The sequence below is a fragment of the Chiloscyllium punctatum genome, chromosome 36 (assembly GCF_047496795.1).
Source record: "Chiloscyllium punctatum isolate Juve2018m chromosome 36, sChiPun1.3, whole genome shotgun sequence".
Lineage (NCBI taxonomy): Eukaryota > Metazoa > Chordata > Chondrichthyes > Orectolobiformes > Hemiscylliidae > Chiloscyllium > Chiloscyllium punctatum.
Window position 1 is genome coordinate 59,570,623 of NC_092774.1, and position 12,504 is coordinate 59,583,126.

General features: G+C 45.1%; 1 protein-coding gene across 1 annotated transcript in view; it reads left to right on the plus strand.

Annotated features, from left to right (window-relative positions):
* LOC140460550 (uncharacterized) overlaps nt 1–12,504 on the plus strand; it is a 197,900-nt gene that overhangs the window by 152,343 nt on the left and 33,053 nt on the right. The window lies entirely within an intron of this gene.

A 12,504-nucleotide genomic window follows, 5' to 3' on the forward strand; every position in this document is an offset into this window, starting at 1 on the left:
ATCCAGGGGCAGAGGGGCATCAACTTGTGCAGTAAGGAGCAGGAAGAAGCTAAACAGCATTCATGGGTTAAAGGAATGAGTGGAAAAAATGTTTAATGTCACCCAATACGACAAAATCAGAACCATTTACTTTTCACCCAAGAAAGACTGATTGGAGAACCGCTAAATTAGTAGAAACTAAGCACTATAAAAGGGGAAAAAAAGACTTTGGAGACCAAGTACACAAATCATCAAAAGTAGCAGACAGGTACAAAAATCAATTGAAAAATACAAATAGAGGCCTCTATTACAAAGGAGATGAAATACATGGGGTTTAAAGTTAAGTTTCAGTTCCAAGCATCATAGAATTCTAACATCACAGATAGACACCATTGGCCTGTCATGTCTGATAATTGAATTCTGGTGGAGTTTCCTCGCTTTCAAATTTATGGTGATAAATTCTCACACCACCTCTGCACACTTCTGGAGACCTCGAGTTTACAGAATCACACCACATTCCTCTCTACCTCCTCCAGGAATAACTATTTCTCCTGAGATACTGCCAGTTCCTCAGATTACTTGGTACCCCCGAATACAATCCGCATGTCAGGAAATCTCTGGTGCTGCCCCGACACCAACAGTCACCCTTGGAACTGAAGAAAATGCAGAAATCTAAGGTGCAAAGAGACTTGGGTGTTCTAGTCCGGGATTCTCTCAAGGTAAACTTACAGGTTGAGACAGTAGTTAGGAAGGCAAATGCAATGATGACATTTAATTTGACAGGACTTGAATGTAAAAGTAGGGTTGTACTTGAGGCTTTGTAACACTCTGGACAGGCCATATTTGGATTATTGTGCGCAGTTTTAGGCCCAAATCTCAGTAAGGATGTACTGGCCGAGGCGTGTGTTCAGAGGAGATTCACGAGAATGGTCCCAGGAATGAACATCTGAACAAATAAGGAATGTTTGAGGACTCTGGGTCTATATTTAATGGAATTTAGAATGATGACGGGGGATCTAATTGAAGCCGACAGAATTCTGAACAGACTGGATGTTGGGAAGATGTTTCCTTTGGTAGGAAAGGCTAGGAGCCGAGGGCACAGCCTTAGACCAAAGGGAAGACCTTTTAGAATGGAGGTAAAGAGAAACTTCTTCAGCTAGAGTGGTGAATATATGGAACTCACTGCCACCGAAGACTGTGGAGGCCAGGTCATTGAGTACACTTAAGCTGTGAAAGATAGTTTCTTGAGTATGAAAGGGATCAAAGGTTACTGGGAGAATGGGGTTGAGAAACTTATCAGCCCTGACTGAATCGCAGAGCAGTCACAATGGGCTGAATGGCCTAATTTCAGCTCCTATGGTCTTATGATACTCTGATGTGTGGAGGGGTGAGGAACGGGGGGGGAAAGAGATGAAGAGAGGAATACAATTAAGGGGAAGCTGGATACAGATGAGGGAGAAAGGAAGAGAAGGAAATACAAGAAGCGTACATTAAATTAGAGAACGCATAGGAGATCTGGCATACAGAGGGATCTGGGCATATAGATCCCTGAAAGTGGCAAAGCAGGCAGGCACGTGGTCAAGAAGGCATACAGCACGCTTGCCTAGAGTGGAAGAGTTAGCGAGATATGTTACAGCTATTTATTCCGGCCACATTCATAACATTGCGTGCAGTTCTGGCCAGCATGCTACCGGAAGGACGTGGATGCTCTGGGAGAGGGTGCAGAGAAGGTTCACGAGGACGTTGCCTCTCATGAAAGCAAAAATCCTCTTTGGATTTCTTTTGATAAGCGAAAACAGGTACTAATGTGGGTCTTTTGTAAAAGCAAAGCATAAAGCAAACGTGTGATAAGTGGGGGATACCAGTTTGCTGATGAGGGATGGGAAGGGGCAAAGAAGAGGGGTGGGTGGAGGCTCAGGCAGAGCGAAAACACTGATAGAGGCCAATTGAGCCAACCAGCCTGGCCCTGTGCTGGAGACTCAATGGGACAGAGACAAATGAATCTATTTCAGACACAACCTGCAGGGGTTGGACAAACATTACGCTCCATCAAGGGTAAAAATGTCCTCCATTTGCTCCTGCAGATCAATTCCGTAGGGAAGGTGCTGTCAGACATCACTGGAAATAAAGTGGGTGCGAGATCAGCAAGTCCGACAGAAAGGATCCTCTTGCACCTCCCACTTCACCCACTAAACAGGGTTCAAGGAGTGACTCAGCGGCAGTAACAGCAGAATATACTGGCACTAGAGTGTGTCCAGCAGAGATTCACACGGTCGATCCCTGGAATGGTACGCCTAACATACGATGAATGGCTGATGATCCTGGGATTGTATTCATTAGCGTTCGGTAGGTTGAGGAGAGATCTAATAGAAACTTACAAGATTATGCTTGGCTTAGAAAGGGTGAATATTGGGAAGTTGTTTCCATTCGGCGGAGGAGACTAGGATCCAGGGACACAGCCTGATAATTAGAGGGGGTTAATTTAGAACAGAAATGAGGAGACATTTCTTCAGCCAGAGTGTGTGGGCCTGTGGAATTCATTGCCAGGGAGCGCAATGGAGGCCAGGACGTTAAATGTCTTCAAGGCAGAGATTGATAAATTCTTGATTATGGAATTAAGGGCTACGGGGAGAGTGTGGGTAAGTGGAGCTGAAATGTCCATCAGCCATGATTAAATGACAGAATGGACTCAATGGGCTGAATGGCCTTCCTTCCACTTCTGTGTCTTATGGTCTGAATTCATTGATGTTGACTAGATATTCTAAATTAATCTAGTTCTAAATTAATCTAGTCCCAAATGCCAGCACATGGCCCATACCCCTCTGAACCCTTCCTATTCAGAAACCATCCAGATGCCATTCACATACTGTAATTGTACCAGCCTCCACCATTTCCTCTGGCAGCTCATTCTTTACGCTCACTACCCTGAGTTAAAAAGTTGCCCTTAGGTTTCTTTTAAGTCTTTGCTCATCCACCTCACCCTAAAGCTATTACACTTTAGTTCTGGACACCCCCAAACCCAGGGGACAATATCTCGTCTATTTACCCAATCCATGCCTTTCATGATTTTATAAGTGTATACAAAGGCCTTTGCCACACTCGGGGAAAACAGCCCAAAACAATTCAGCGCAAACCCTCCAACACTGGCAGCATCCTTGTAAATCTTTTCTGAACCCTTTCAAGTTTCACAATGTCCTTTTGATAGAAGCGAGAGCAAAAGTGGCCTAACCAATGTCCTGTACAGCCACAACATAACCTCCCAACTCCGATACTCAGAGGATTGGGAAAGTTGTATTTTGTGGGTTTTGAAAACTGGGAAAGAATAGAAGTATAACCTGAACTTTTGAGGGTCAGTTTGGAAGCATCAACACTTCGGGGGGTGGGGGGGGGTGCAGAAAGATGAGGGAACGAAACCAAATGTGCCGCAGCCAACACGGAGCAAGAACAGAGGATGTAAAACTGTTGCAGCCAGCTTGAAGCTGCAATGTGGATCATTGCACGTGCTGTACTTGAACCTGATGCATTTATTTGGGGGAATCAGATGCATTTTAAAAATAAAAATAAAGTATCTCCCCCTCCCCAATTGCTATCATCCGTCCCTCCTCACCCGGGTAATTAAGACACATACCTGAGTTGGCAGAGTAGATTCCCTCCTTGGATTCACTCCAGTTGCTACAAGTGAACAGATTACCACCTCCCTCTCTCCGTCCCAGGATGAGGAGTTGCCCAGAGGAGGGTGTTTCACATTGAAACTGATACGGCCACTTCTGCGTTGTGATGTCAAAAATGGGGCAGGGAGCGGGGACAGGCCGACAGCAGAACTCTGCAGCAGATGGAAGGAGAGCAGTTTGCAAAAATCCCTTCCCTTCAAAGAATCCTCACAGTGTGGAAGCAGGCCACTCGGCCCAACAAGTCCAAACCAACGTTCTGAATGGTAATTCACCCATATCCCTCCCCTTATTGCCCGACATTTATCCCAGAGTCATACACCGAACTTACACATCCCTGGACACTATGGACGGAATTTAGCATGGCCAATCCACCCTTGAAGATCTGGATCCCAGGCAGGACCCCTCCGTCTCGAGATCGGTCAAAGAACAAACGGGATGCGGACTGTAAAAAGCAAAGTTATTAGTTTAATAAAGCAAGGCAGTCTGACGCAATTCTGTACAGCAACACAGAAGTTAAAGCTTCTGAGCTCCGTGGCGAAATTGCAGAATTACTTTCGAAAAAAACATGTAAATGATGTGTAATTTAAGAGAAAGCACAGCCTTAAAAGACCAATCAAATGTAATAAGGTGACATGATTGACAGCAGGGTAGTCCAATATTTTCTAGGAAACAGATTGTTTTACTCTCAAAATCATCCCGTGCTTGCGAGTTCAAGGTTAGTTTGAATACCAAATTCATATGATTCATATTATTAAACTCCATTGTTTTCTTTTCCCCAAAGCTAACCAACTCAGCAAAGCAGCAATTCAAGTTCACAGGATCAAATCATAACCTGAAGCCATTTTAAATTGAAAAGTCATTTTGTGGTTAATAAAAATCTACATACACCTGTTGCTCCTAACAACAGCCTAAATTCAAATTTTAAATTCTCATCTTCCCCTGTGTTCATCTCCATCATTGCAAGCTCATCAGACAAGCCCCTTGCAAGGGGGAAGATGATAAAGATCAAACTTGCCCTGCTGTGTGGACTTGCCATTGCCAGCATTGGTGCACAAGAAGGAACAGTTTACCTGTGCGATCCTGAGCAACCAGAGACTGTGTGCCAACTATGCCAGGAAGATGTCCTCGTCTGCTGAGGGACTGAGCATTACCAAGAATGACTACTGCAGTGGTCAGAGATTGAACAGTTCATTTACAGAACAAGTCTAAATGGTCTTTACCCTGTCAAGGTGTTGTGTGCCAGTTTTATACCAGTTGTGCTATGAGCTACTCTGGTAAGCCTTGCCCCATCCAAATAGGTCACACCGCAAAAGAGAAGATAGGGAAATGTTATCTTTCGATTACAATTTGTTTCTTCAAAGTCACAATAGTATATTTGGCAGGGATGAAGTGGTCTGTTATGTGCTGACTTCAGCAAAAGACTCTGAACCCGACCGACACCAATGTCTTCCCAGTTATGGGATGGGTGGAACTGTTCTGGGACAATAACCGCATCTCTTACCGAAAGACCTATCTATTGAACAGCCTCAAGGAAGTCACAAAGACAGGCATGCCTCTTATTGGCAAGGTCCCTCCCTTACCGACACTAAACCTGGTTATTATTTTGAATAAGGTAAGTACTCCTCGTGCTGTAACTGTAGGAACATAGTCTCCCCTGAGTTTTGCATAGAATGGAAGAATCCAAATACAAAACAGTAATATCACTCTTTGGGATATGCAGCTCTCAGTGACTTTTTTCTGTAGGAGCATTTTCAGGAGTTATTAGTCATCAAAACCGTACTTATATCGTTTGTGGTCTCCACCTTTTGGATAATGAGACAACTGCTGCTTTATTGAGATGAGGATTTAAAATTTGAATTTAGGCTGTTAGGAGCAACAGGTGTATGGAGGTTTTCATTAACCACAAAATTCAATTTTAAATAATATTTTTAAATAAATATAACAAAATGGCTTCAGGTTATGATTTGACATTGAACTTGAATTGCTGCTTTGCTGAGTTGGTTGGAGTTAGAAATAAAAGAGAACAATGGAGTTTGCATAATATGAATCATAAGTAATTTGGTATTCGAACTAATCTTGAACTAACAAGCATGGGATGATTTTGCGCGTAAAACAATCTGTTTCCCAGGAAATATCATTGGACTAACCTGCTGTCAATCATGTCACCTTGTTACATTTTATTGGTCTTGTAATTCAGGCTGTGCTGTCGCAAAAATAAATAATGCGTAATTTTCAAATGTAATTGTGTAATTTTGCCACGGAACACAGAAGCTTTTAACCTGTGTTGCTGGACAAATTTGTGCAAGGCTGCCTTATGTCATTAAGCTGATCACCTTGCTTTAAATAGACTGTACTCCTGGTGATTCTTTTGACCGATCTCGGATCGAGAGAGCCGATTGAGGGGGTCCAGACCTTCACCCTAACCTGCAGAACCCCGAACACTATGGATAAACTTACCTCGGCCAATCCACTCTAACCTGCACATCTCTGGACACTGGGGGTAAATTAGCATGGTCAACATACACTAACAAGTACATCCTTGGGCATTATCAGTAATTTAGCATGGCTGAACCCCCCCCCTAACCTGCACATCGCTGGACAGTCTGGGGAATTAAGCTCGGCCAAGGCCGAGGTTACCACGAGGTTGGAATTCTCTCCCAGAAATGACAGTTGATGGTGCCCTCACCAAGATGGCCGCCCGCGCTCCCCGCCCCAAGACAACATGCGCCTGACCCTCACAAAGATGGCGGCCGGTTGCCTGGGCAACCCGAGAGCGCCTTCGCCGGTGAAGTAAACACTGGGCCTGTGGTGATTTTATTGGAGGCCTCAGGCCTCCCCCAAGGAGTTTATAAACTCCCCAGTCTCCCTCCTCCCGCGGTTCCCAATCCTACCCTGTCTCACTGTCTCCTCTCCCCGGGGGCAGGAGCCAGGTCTTGGCGCTCGGGCCTGGCGACCTCCCCGGGATGTTTCTGAAACCTGGTCCTGTTCTGAAGGAGGATCACCGGGACCCGAAATGATTTCTCTCGGCACGAGCTGCCGGACCTGCTCAGCTTTTCCAGCGGTTCTTATTACTTCAGCCACCGGCACCATTCTGCTCCCACACTCAGGAACACCGCCTCTGTCCCACTGCAGGACCTGCACTGCACATGCGCCAGCTCACAAGGGGCGTGGCCCAGGTTTGTGACGTCTCCTAGGTTGAGGGGGCGTGGTTGGGGAGGCAACCAAACAATCGGTGACAATGGGGGCGGGGCGATCGTTTTGCCGGCCCCCAGCCTCCAGAAAGGGGCGATTTCAAAAAGTTTAAACTTAGTCTTTTTTTAACTTTTCAGCCTGTTGTGAAATGTTATTCTGGACCTCTGGAAGGGTCAAACATTAGGAAAGTTTCAAACATAAACAAAGGGATATTAAAAAATATAAATAAATATAGGTAAGTTAACTTACAAAAGAGACCTGTTGGTTTGCTAAGGGGAACAGAGTCGCTGAGCTAAGTGTGGTACCTTGGAAGATGAAAACTGTTAGTTCATGGGGGAACATTGAAGTGGCAGAGATGATCTCAGTTTTTATGTTGGCAGACAACAGAACTATTCCTATTAGAATTGGCAAGTCAGGGGCTATAGAAAGGTAGATCTTAAACAATCAACATTGTGAGGGTAAAGGTACACAGGAAACTATTTGGATTGAGGACAGACAAGCCCACTGATGCTGATGGCCTACACCCTGGGTCCTGAAGGAAGTGGCAGCGGAGATAATGAACTCATTAGTTACAATATTCCAAAAATCTCTTAACATGGGAAAGATTCATTGCGTTTATTTAAGACTGAGATATATATATGTTCCTGATTGTCAAGGGGATCAAAGGTTATGGGAAGAAAGCTGGAGAATGGAGTTGAGAAACATCTCAGCCACGATTGAATGGTGGAGCAGACTCGATGGACTGAATGGTCTAATTTCTGCTCCTGTGTCGTATGATCTTATGGTTCCATTAGATTGGAAAAATGTTAATGTAACGTCTGTATTCAGAATGGGAGGGAGGCCATATGTGGGAAATTGCAGACCAGTTCGTTGAACATTTGTTATAGCGTCATAGACATGTGCAGCATGGAAACAGACTCTTCAGTCCAACTTGACCATGTCAAAAGATATCCTAACCTAATCTAGTCCCATTTGCCTTCACTTGACTCATATCCATCTAAACCCTTCCTATTCATCTACCCATCCAGATGCCTGTTAAATGCTGTAATTGTACCAGCCTCCACCACTTCCTCTGGCAGCTCATTCCATACAAGCACACCCTCTACATGATAAAGTTGCCCCTCAGGTCCCTTTTACATCCTTCCCCTCTCACCCTAAATCTATGCCGACTAGTTCTGGACTCCCCCACCCCATCGAAAAGACCTTGTCTGTTTATCCTATCCATGCCCGTCATTGTTTTATAAACCTCCATAAGGTCACCCCTCACCCTCCGAACCTCCAGGGAAAACAGCCCCTGCCTATTAAGCCTCTCCCAAATGCTCCAACTCTGGAAACATCAGTGTAAGTCTTTTCTGAACCTTTCAAGGGATCAGGCAGGAAAATGGGGGTGATGAGCAGTCTTGATCGAATGGCACAACAGACTTGATGGGCTGAATGGCCTAATTCTGCTCCTATATTTGTGAACTTTTGAACTCTGGAGCAGGCAGGACTTGAACCCGATCCAGGGTTAGGGTCGTTACCTCTGTGCGACAAGACATCCAGAAAAATATCAAGTCCTCCCCATCGGGGAATTGCACCCCCAGTCTCCTGAGTCACAGATGGGGATACTAACCACTACACTACCGAGGATGCTGGACAGTTGCAAGATGATGGAGATAGGGGTGGAGAATAGGTGGGTGTTTCAGGAACTATTATACACATTAAAGTGTGAATGGCCTCCTTATGTAGTAGGTAAAAACAAGGACTGCAGATGCTGGAAACCAGAATCTAGATTAGAGTGGTGTTGGAAAAGCACAGCAGGCCAGCAGCATCCGAGGAGCAGGACTAAGCCAGCAGGACCTGACCTGTGCCACACAAGCACAGTCCCCCTGGAGTGTTACCAGAGGTATGTTCAGGCTGTAGGAAGAGATCCAATTCCCGGTTTGACCTGGAATGTAATCCCCACAGGCACACAGGGAGCGGTGATCCACTTGCTCCACATGCGGGAAGGGATTCACTGAGTCATTCAAACCTAAACACATCATTGACTTCCTACTGGACAGAAAGGATTAAACTTCTCAGCAACAACCGCTTTAAAAAAAGTTTCATTTTTATACTCGTAGCGAGAATCATAGTTTTCCAAACTGTGGGCCAATACTAGTGATGTTGAGAGACCATATTTTGAATGCATGGCCGCCCAGGTAATAATGGTTGCTATGGGACTCACAGCGATGACTGAGGGGCCTTAAGTTGTTTCTGTGTTGTTGATGAGGCTTGGCCTCATGGACTGCTCTCTGAAGTCAGATTCAAAATAAGTTTTGAAAATTATGAGAAAAATCATACCCAGAAAAGACAGTGAAAAACTGTTCACCACGGGAAAAGCATTGAGAATAAGAATGCAGATTTCAAATCCATTACAAGGAAGAAAATGTGATGTGAGAAAGAAATTTCACAAAGTGAGTAAATAGATCTGGAAGACATCGCATGGAACAGTGGTTGAAGCAGATTCAGTTAAGAGCATTGTAAAATTATTTGATGACAAGCAATGTACCAGTTTCCAAGGAAACGTCAGGAAAATGGCACAATATCAGAAAGCTCATTTAGAGAGCTGCATGGACACGATGGGCTGAATGGCCTGCTTCTGTGATTTAGTAATTCAGTGGTTCATAATTGCTTATCAGGTCTTCGTCAGTTGTGAACGTCAAGCTAACATCTGCTATTTTGTATAGTCAGTCAGATCGATGTTTTATAACTGCAGGGATTGGGACGAGGACCCCAGGTATTCACAGTATGTGTCAATGATTTAGATGAGGGAACTAAATGGAAAAAATCACAAATTGCAGATGACACGAAGCTGGGTGGAAGTGTGAGCTGTGAGGAGGATACAATGTTATTTGGACAGTCTGAGTCAGTGGGCAAATATATGTCAGATGCAGTTAGTGTGGATAAACATGAGGTTATCCACTTTTCTAGCAAAAATAGAAAAGCAAATTATTTGAATAACTGTAACCTGGGAGATGGGAAGGTTCACCAAGAACTAATCCAAAATGGAGGACTGGAAAATTTGTGGCTGTAAGAGCTGCTCCTTTTTTGAGGTGTTTTCAGTGTTGGAGGCGATTTCCTTGAATTCCAGGAGCAGCAATTAATGTTTTATATGCTGATGCATTGTTTTGGAACTTTAGAGTAAAAAAATCAAGACAACAGCAATTTCAAAATGGAGAAAGACAGCCAAAGGCAGCAAGCACATGGTCTGTAAGGGAGAGAGAGAGAGAGAAAGAAACGTATACTACTAACGGATACAGCAGTGAATCTGCATTGTTACTGCCTTTGCTGTTTGAAATCATATATCTCTGAACATCTTGGAAAAATTAACAAACAGCAAAATTCACAGCTGATCTTGGAGGAACATGTGTAGGAGAGCTCACAGCACAGGAACAGATTACTGTATAGTTTTTAACGTGTAACCTTGCCGTAAGTCTGCAGCAGTGAATAGAGTGGGTTCTTTCTTGATGATATGTTATGAGATTTTAGAAGTTCACCAGCGAGTCCACAACAGGGAATGGCTAATCACCTGCTCCAGGCACAGGAAGGGATTCATCAATTCTTCCAGCCTGCAGACGCACTAGCGGGTCCACACCAGGCACAGCATGCTCACCTGCTCTCAGTGCGGGAAGGGCATCACCCCCTCCTCCCACCTGCGGAGGCACCAGTGAGTTCATGTGCCATCACAGGATGATTAAAGGAACAAGGGCCGAGTGCCATTATCAACTGGACTATCAACCCAGTTCTGGGGACTCCTCGGGACTCCTGGGTTTGAATCCCGCCACAGCAGATGGCGGAATTGGAATTCAGTCAGAAATCTGGAGTTCAGAATCTAATGATGACATCATTTTCTGGGGAAAGAAAACCCTCTGATTCACTCATGTTCGAGTTTGTCTGCAACCCAATCTTGAGTCAGATTGGTTCTGTTTCCAAAGTAGGGATTTATAACATTACACATGGATTGACTGCCTGAAGATTGTGTGCTTTTTGAGCAAAATATAATATATCTGCAAATAAAATTCTGCAATTACAATTTCACCCCATAAACTGATGTGTGTGCATGCATGAGAGCGTGTGTGTTTGTGCATAAAAGCATGTGTTTGCATTCGACCATGCTTGGTAACGTGTGTGAGTAATGGGGTACAAGCCTGTGTGAGTGCGGTCACTTATAGTGTGACATGAAACCAAGGTCCCTGTTGAGGCTATCCTCATGGGTTCCATACTTGGCTATCAGTTATACAACACACATTGGAGAAGGCAGGGTGGGGCTTGTCTTTCAATTTGCAGAAGGTGGGAGGCGCTGGATGCTGTGATCCAGGGCAAACACATCCTGGAGGACATTCGGCTCAGAGAGATGGAGCTGGAAGCAAGGCTGCAGACATGTTGAGGGTAAAGTGGGAAAGTTAACCAGGCACTTTATTCTGGGAAATTGTCATTCCCTTCTGGAGAGAGCCTTTTGTTTGCATCAGTGGACAGGGCCAGGAGGGTGTAAGTGCAGGTCTGGCAGGTAAAGGGGAACTGAGAGAGGGCTGCAGGTGGGAGGAGCTAACTGGTTGGGCAGTGGGAGTAAAAATAACATTGGGGAGGGGGAGGTGGTGGTCAGGGACAGAACAGTGACAGGGATGGTCTCCATTCTCTGCAGTTGTCAGCAGGAGCACAGATGGCATTGGTGTCTGTTTGGTGCCAGGATTCAGGAACCGATGTGGTCAGGGCTGGAGAAGGTTGCAGTGGGTGTGGTCCAACAATGTCAGGAGGAGAGAGCCTCTGCTGAGGGCACATGAGAAGTTAGAAACGACTAGGACAAAGCAGAACATCAAAGCTCTGAGCAGCACGGTGGCTCAGTGGTTCGTACCACTGACTCACAATGTCAGGGACCTTGGTTCGGTCCCACTCTTGAGCAGCTGTTTGTGTGGACTTTAACACGTTCTCACCCTTCTGTCTGCGTGAGTTAACTCTGGGTGCAGTTCAGGGTGGATCGGCCGTGCTAAAGTGTCCACATATGTGCAACCGAGGGTTGGTTAACCATGGGGAACTGCAGGAAAAAATGGGTGGGTCTGGATGGGATACTGTTTGGAAGGTCAGTCTGAATTTTATGGGCCAAATGGCCTGTCAGGATTATATGATTCTACTGCATTAGCCAAGCATCTATTGAGATACAATTGCCTCAGGTCTGCTGTGGGTGGAGTGGGTTCCAATTCATGAGACACTGACACCAGTCCTGAGGAAGGTGGGATTTGTGCTGTCAGTACCCCAAACATTTGGTCCCCGTCCACTCTCTCTCCTCACACTCTGCACCTCCCAATTCTCTGTGCTCAGCCGCCCTCTCTCTCTTCCCCTCATTTTCTGCACCCCACCCTCTGTCCCCTGTCATCTTCTCTCTCTCTCTCTACCCCCACTCCCCTGTCCATTCTCCCTCCCTTCTACCATTCCATGCTTTCTCGTGCCCTCTTTGATTGCTGTACCTCTTTCTCAGGAAAGAGAGAGAATCGAGAGTGATGACTCTACCTGGAAGACAGGGGTGCGCAAGAAATGGCTGATCTTTAAAATTAAGAACAGCTAAAATGATACATTCAGAAACGTTGTTAACATCTAAAAGCATATTAATTTATTTTTTAAAAAGCTGCAGTAATGTTTCTGAAAC